The sequence below is a fragment of the Microtus ochrogaster genome, chromosome X, assembly GCF_000317375.1.
Source record: "Microtus ochrogaster isolate Prairie Vole_2 chromosome X, MicOch1.0, whole genome shotgun sequence".
NCBI lineage: Eukaryota > Metazoa > Chordata > Mammalia > Rodentia > Cricetidae > Microtus > Microtus ochrogaster.
Genome location: NC_022026.1, coordinates 42,604,932 through 42,612,959, shown reverse-complemented (window position 1 = coordinate 42,612,959; position 8,028 = coordinate 42,604,932).

Genomic DNA, 8,028 nt, shown 5'->3' with positions numbered 1-8,028 from the left:
GAGAGAGAGAGAGAGAGAGAGAGAGAGAGAGAGAGAGAGAGAGAGAGAAATATGTGTAGGTACCCCTGAAGGCCAGAGGAAGGCATCAGGTCCTGTAGACCTAGACCGGTAGTTACAGACAATTGTGTGCAACAAGATGTAGGTTTGGGGGTGAAAACCCCTCTGCTTTGGAAGAATAGAAAGCACTTTTAGTCACTGAACCATCTCTCCAGCCCAATTTTATTCAGTGTGTATGTGGAGGGGATACATGAAGAGCCCGCGTATGTAAAAGCGAGAGGATGATGATATGTGTTGTCCTCAGGAATGCAGTCAGCATCCTTTGATTCAGGGCCTCTCATTCACTGACCCGCAGCTCACCAGTTAGGCTAGAAGGGCTGGTCATCATGCTCCAAGGATCATCCTGCCCCTGCTTCCCAGCCCTGGGATTGCAAACATGCCATCATGTTTGGGATTTTGACATGAGTCCGGGGGTTTAAACTAATATCCTCATTCTTGCAAGGCAAATGCTTTACTGACTGAGCCATCCCATTGCCATTTTATTTTGCTATGTGTTTTGACACTGCCTCATATAACTCAAGGTGACCGTGTGCTCCCTGTGCGGCCAAGGATGACCTTAAGTGCTGACCCCTCTGCCTCCATCTTCCATGTTCTGGGACTAAAGGCCTGTGCCACCATACCCACTTTTATATGATGCTGGGGAGAGCCCTTGAGGCTTCATTTGTTAGGCAAGCACTGTATCAACTAAGTTCCACCTTTATCCCCAAACATAGACCTCCAGGCACAGACTCTCACAGTGCTACTTGAAGTGGAGCCTGTGATTAGCCCAATCAGCATTACTGGAAAGCTTGTTGGAAATGCACGTTCAATGGCCTCTGGGGCCTCGGCTCTCCAGTTGACTCCGATGCTTACCGAAGCTGAAGCAGCAATGAAGCAGATTCTTAGGGGAGTAATTGAAGCCTTCCTACCCTTCATGAGTGGGGTTGAGAATAAATAGAAATGATCAGGATTTTAACAGCAAAATGCTGGAGGGGCATAAACGGAAGTGCACTTCATCCTTCGTCAGTGAGATGTTGGGTAAGGAAGAGGCGGTCCATACTTTAGTGCCATTTGATGAATAGCCTGTAAGGATTTTCAAATAACATGGATTTGTGAGAAATAAATTCTTTGATTACCTACCTGTGCATGCAGGCTATGTTCAGACTGTGTATCTACACTATTAGATGTCAGTCACAGTGGCTGGTAACTCCAACGTAATCTTCCCTTCCCACCAGGACTGTGACTCCTCCACTTTTTCCGTTTCTGGTGACAGAGCATTCCTTTCTTTTCCTTGCCTGCTATCTCCAACAGACAATACTTCTTCCTCCCATTCCTCAGCCAGCCAGTGATGGGGCTGAATAGCTAGCACCGGCTAAGAATCATGAGTTGGATTTAAGATTGTAAAATACAATATGAATAAGATTCTTGGTAGACAGTCACGAGAAGGGCACAGTGCTTTAAAGGGAACGTCGTTTTAATTGATTTATGATTTGATTAAGAAAAAGATTTTTCTTCTTTTCTCATATCGACATTGATTTAGAAAAAAAAAGCTCTTTATATTTTGGGTTGTTTTTTTGTTCAATGAGCTAAACCCCTGTAATGTGTTTGCATGTGCTGTGATTATATTGAAAGTATTCATTGACAGACACTTGGAAAATCCAGAAAGGAAGGAGAATATTAAATTGATCCATAATCCTGCTATTCTGTAGGAGGTCCTTCTATTTATCTGTTGCTTTCATTGGTTAATTAATAAAGAAACTGCTTGGCCTGATAGGGCTGAACATAAGTAGGCAGGGTAGACAGAACTAAATTCTGGGAGGAAGAAAGCAGGGTCACAGATTGTCACCATGGAGCCAGCCACCAGGTCAGACATGCTGAATCTTTCCCGGTAAGCCACGACTTCATGGTGACATACAGATTATTAGAAATGGGTTGAATCACGATGTGAGAGTTAGCCAATAAGAGGCTAGAGCTAATGGGCTAGACAGTAATTTAATTAATACAGTTTCTGTCTGGTTATTTCGAGGTTAAGCTAGCTGGGCAGCCGGACGCGGCCCGCTCCTCTTACTACACTATTCAAAGTAAACATGATTAGTAGTTCTTGCTTCATTAGAAATTTTTGTGTATATGGTGTATGTATGTGTATATTCATGTATGTGCAGGCAAAGTGCCATGTGTACCCTTGTGACACACAGTCAGAAGAGGTCATTGGTATTCTGCTTTACAGTGCTTTGCCTTATTTCCTTGAGATAGGGCTTGTCACTGAACCTGGAGCTCACCACATTTTAGCCAGTCTGGCTCAGAAGCCATGCCAATGAATCCTATTTCCCTGCTCCCAGTGCTTCAGTTACAAGCCCATGTGGCCATGGCTGGCTTCTTTCTTTTCCTTTCTTCTTCTTCTTTTGGTTTTGGTGGTGGTGGTTTGGAATGAGAATTCACACCCCGGCCCTCATGCAGTCAACACTCTCACCCACTACGCTTTCTAGTTCAGCAGCCCCCAAGTTCAGGGCTTGTAGGGCCTGTGCTACCACACCCTGGTTGGGTATTTTTATTAATTTTTATTTTACTCTATTATTACAGTAATGTGTTTTTATTATATTTGAATTTTTATTTCTATTGTAATTTTAATCTATTTCTGTTTCTTTAATACTTTTCCTCTCCATATAAGAAAGTTAAAAGTACTTCCATCTGAAGATCAGCAAACACACTAAGATATCTGTATTAGGCACGTAGGCTCTGCTGACTACCTTGAATAAAAACTGACTTCTAGAGGCAGAGTCCTCGGCACTTGCAGGTAGAATCAGAGGATCAGGAGTTCAAGGTCATTCTCTACTGTAAGGGGAGTTTGAGACCCAGAAGACTTAGAAGCTTGCTTACAAAACAAAACAAAATAAAACCAAGCCAAAACATCAAACAACAACCAAACAACCTCGTTATGCCTGATTTATGACCTGCAGATGCTTACAATTTGAGAGGATTCTAACGCTGATCTCTCTGTCAGCTGCTGAGGTCACGGTGTCCTCGTCCAATGACGGAGCTCTTCATCCCGCAATGGCAAGCAGCCATGGATGACAGAGAAATAAAATGTGTAGGGCTGTGTCTCAATACCACTATTTACAAAATCAGGCATGCAGATTGGTTGCTAAGTCCTAATCAAAACATAACCCCGGGGCCAGCATTTTAGTGCCAACCCATGAAAGATGCCTCTATTGTGTGACTACTGCTCACTTGGTAAAGAATGAGGACTAACAGCTCCATCCCAGAGAGCCACCATGAAAGGAGAAGAAGATGTGGTTTGTGGAATAAAATCCACATCCTCACCTGTTTGCGCACCATCAGGAACACGTGCATATGTGAAGAAATGGGTCAAAGACAGTACATCAATTACATGAATTGTCTTCAAGTTTGGGTTCATAGCTTCACAGCTAGAACTCGGCCTAAGTTTATCGGCTAGCAAAGGAGAAACATGCCGGGGCTTCTCTGAGAGACCGAGCTTCTCTTTTCTAGCATTTATTTCTGTCAGTGAAAACGAAGGAAGAAGAGCACTGGGGAGACTTGATGAGGATGAAACTCCCTGAGATGACTTAGGCCAGACAATGTGCCCTCGTGCCAGGATGGCAAAGGTAACTAGAAACGCGTCTGCACTTGAGCGATTTGGAAATTCCCTAGTTTGAATTTTCCTCTTACACAAGTCAAGGGAAGAATGCTATGAACCGCTTCTGTGCTCATTCCTGGGATTTCTGCTGACTCCTCAGAAGGCACAGGGACAGGAGCAAGATGACATCTTTCAAAACAAAACCGTGAAGCAAGGCAAGGCGAGTCAAGACCTGACTTGTTGCTGAGTCTTCTCCTATGACAGGGCTGGCTCATAGGATGGACTGTGGCCAAGATACCTCAAGAGCCAGGACAGAAGGAAAAAGTGGTAGTATTCACACCCCAAAAGCAGCAGAAAATTGCCTCAGATTTTATTCTGGGGAGGCTTAGAGTGCATTCTAGGACAGTTCTCAACCTGTTCAGGGGTTGAACAGCTCTTTCATAGCAGTGACTGAAGACCATCAGCAAACCCAGATACTGACATCATGACTCACAGCAGTAGCAAAATCACAGTTAGGATGTAGCAACAAAAACAATTCTATGGTTGGGAGTCACCACATGAGGAACTGTACTAACTGCAGCATTAGGAAGGTTGAGAACCACTGCTCTAGGGAATAAACCTAAGGTAATACTAAAAGCTGGGGCTTTGAAGATGGCCTCCCTGAAGAGATAGCCATGGGGATAGGCTCTAGAGAGCTGGCTTGCTGGTTAAGAGCAGTTGAAACTCTTCCAAAAGATTTCAGTTCAGTTCTTAGCACCTATGTGAGATGGTTCATAACCACTTCTAACTCCAGCACCAGGGGATCTAACACCATCTTCTAGACTCTGTGAGTCCCTACTCACTTGTGGCACACACTGGCAAGGGCATGTGCACATACACATAAATAAAAAAGAAACCTTTTTTATGGAAGAATCTGTGAAATCAAGGTATCACTGGAGTCCAGAAGATTGGGATTTAGAAAGGAGCAGAAAGATCATAATTGTTCATAAGTTTGTCCTGGAACAAAAGAAACTTGATTCTTAAAAAACTAACTAAAAATTCTTGCTTTATTTTATTTATATGGGTGTTCTTGCCTGAATGTGTATCTTTGCACTATGTACTTGCCTGGTGCCCAGGGAGGCAGAAGAAGACGCTTGATTCACTGCAACTGGAGCCACAGGTGGCTGAAAACTATATCACCTAGTGTTCTTAATAAAATGCCATTCTATTGTGGAAATGTACCACATTTTGCTTATCCATTCTTCAGCCGAGGGGCATTTAGGTTGTTTCCAGGTTCTGGCTATGACAAACAATGCGACTATGAACATAGTTGAGCACATGTCCTTGTGATATGGTTGAGCATCCTTTGTGTATATACCCAAAAGTGGTATTGCTGGGTCTTGAGGAAGGTTGTTTCCTAATTTTCTGAGAAATCACCACACTGATATCTAGAAAATATTATGCCAAGTGAGGAAACCCCGAAAGACAAATATCATATGTACTCACTCATAAGTGGCTTTTAAACATAAAGCAAAGAAAATCAGCCTACAATTCGCAATCCCAGAGAACCTAGACAACAAAGAGAACCCTAATTGACACATACATGGATTTAATCTACATGGAAGTAGACAAAGGCAAGATCTCCTGAGTAAACTGGGAGCATGGGGACCATGGTAGAAGGTAGAAGGGGAGGTGAGAGAAAGGGACAGGAGTGGACACAAATATATAGCTCAATAAAAACAAACAAACAAACAAATAAATAAAATGCCATTCTAACTCAACAGTTCTAGAGTAGGGTGCAAGTTTATAGGCCCTCCCTTCATTTTCAGAGTCTCCTGTATTCCAGGGTAGACTCAAATTCTTTATATAGCTGCTGATAATCTTGAATGTCTAATTGTCTTGCCTTTCTTTTTTAATGGCTAGATTACAGGGTGTGCACTGTCATACCTGTTTATGGGGTTCGAGGAGTCAAACCTGGGACTTCATGAATACTAGGCAAGCACTCTTCCAAATGAATTACAGCTACAGCCTGGGGTTCATGCGTTCATTCACTGTTTGCTCATTTTTTGTAACCACTTGCCACACTGAAGTCTAGGCTAGTTTAGAACTCACAATACAGCCCACACTGACCTTAAACTTAACCCAGTTTTCCTGCTTCAGTCTTACCATGGCTGAGCTCATGGGGGTAAATAACCACACGTGGAAATATTTGTTTCTAACAACCTCTCAGAGGATCCCAAAACTGCTGTTCCTGTAACTGTGGTCTCACTCTGGCTTTCCCTTGGTTTTCCTGCCCTCATCATCTCCTTGAAAGATTTTTGGATAAGACTCAAGAAAGTATAGTAGAAAGATAGATAAGGGACCCCACATCTGTACTGAGGAACACACACCCCTCTCCAAACAAAGCAACCAGTCAGTATGTCTTGATAACTTCCAAGCACCCCCTTGGTAACTCCCTTTCTTTGTGGTCAGACCCACCCTGAAACTTATCTTGGACCTGGAGGCAGTGAACTCATCAAGCCTAGACTGGTTTTAAGAATATACCAAATAAGACAAACTGTGCTCAAATGAATTTTTAGGGAAAATCTGTTGACTGAGATTTCTGTCCTACCTGGTCCCTCTATGTTAGCCAAGCCACCCACAGTCATTTCATCCCAAATAAACACACAGAGGTCTACACTAATCATAAACTGGTTGGCCTATTATCTCAGGCTTCTTATTAACTCTTATAACTTATATTAGCCCATAATTCTTATCTGTATTAGCCACGTGGCTTGGTACCTTTTTCAGCGAGGCAGTCACATCTTGCTTGCTCTATGTCTGGCTTCCTCTGTGTCTGGGTGACGACTGCAGACTGAAACTTCCCTCTTCCCAGAATTCTTGTTGCCCTGCCTCTACTTTCTGCCTAGCTACTGGTCAATCGATGCTTATGTAAAATAAATGTGCCAGGGTACAGACCATTGTCCAACAGCAAAAATCTACTCACATTTCTATGCTTTGTAATGATTGGTCCTGCATATGATTGAAAAGGATGTGTGCAGTGAACAAAACCTGCCAATCAAAACAGTAAACTACCCATACTCCACCATAGTAACCAATCTCTCTTCTTCCCAGATCCACAGAAGAAAGTCCTGAGAAGTCACTCAAGGCTCATGAACAATCTCACTTGAGCCTACTCTGTACTTACACTTCACTTTTGAATAAAATCCCTTGTTGCTTTACTATTTGTGCGCACTTCTTCAATTATTTGAACAAGAAGACAAGAACCTAGAAACATTTGATCCAGATAGAGACCACTGGTCCCATGAGTAAGGTTTATTACAGAGTACTATGAATCACTCTCAAAAGTAAAAGAATGTGCCTGGCCAAAGGAATCACTGTAGAAGTAAACACTCTCAATATGAGAGGGAGTGGGTTGTTGGAAAGACCACTGTGCAAGCCATATGTTTGAGAAGCAAGAGAGGACAATGGGCAAAGGAACCATTGTGCAACATAAATTTTTAGGTCAACTTTATACCATTTCTTAAAGTCTCTATAACAAACAGTATTGGTTGATTTAAAGCCCATTTGGGTTAAGTGTTAAGGGAGGAAACAATGGTAATCCTTTTTTCTTTTACCAGAAAACTCCAGGTTAGACATAATCGTATGGTCTTTGGGGGCAGTATAGAAACTCCACACATGGCCAGTGATACATTCAGATGTGCTCATTCTTTTGACCAGTAGTTAAATCTTGCCATTTCAGTTGCTGGTTTTACAAACTACTTATTATGAGGGAAGGCTCTAGTTCAATGACTTTACACTTGTCAATATTTGATGAACTCCCCAATATTCCCAGAACCACACTTTGAAAAGTGAGCATGCAAGGTATCTTTGGCAACTTTGTTGCATGTGTAAAAATAAGCTTTATAAGGTTGCAATTAGAACATTGATTCCTTATAGAACAAACATACCCACTGAAGGAAAGTCCCCAAATAACCTGTGGAGGGCCCAGGCAATCACAGCCAAGCTCAAAACTTGCTCATGGATTGCATCAGTACAAGAAGATTTTTTTTTAAATACCCAAGGGTGTACTTCATTTCTTTTAAGAAATCCTCTAAAGATATCATTTCTCAAATTATTTAAGGTTAACATCTCTGGTGAGAACACAGTGCTAGACAGGTTCTGTTGCCAATTAAGGAGAGATCCATGTTTCAATCACCAGAAAGACAGGCTACAGTTTAGGTTATCTTAGGAAATCTGAAATACCAAGCCAAGACAGGTGTTAGGATGAATGTGCACATAGCTTATCACATGGGGAAAGTGAATCAAGAGTACGTCCATTATAGTAGAGTTCTCCATAGAAACAGCCCTAGCAGAATACATATAGATAAGAAGACATTTACTTGTTTATAACCCCCCCTCTCTTTCTCTGTATGTGT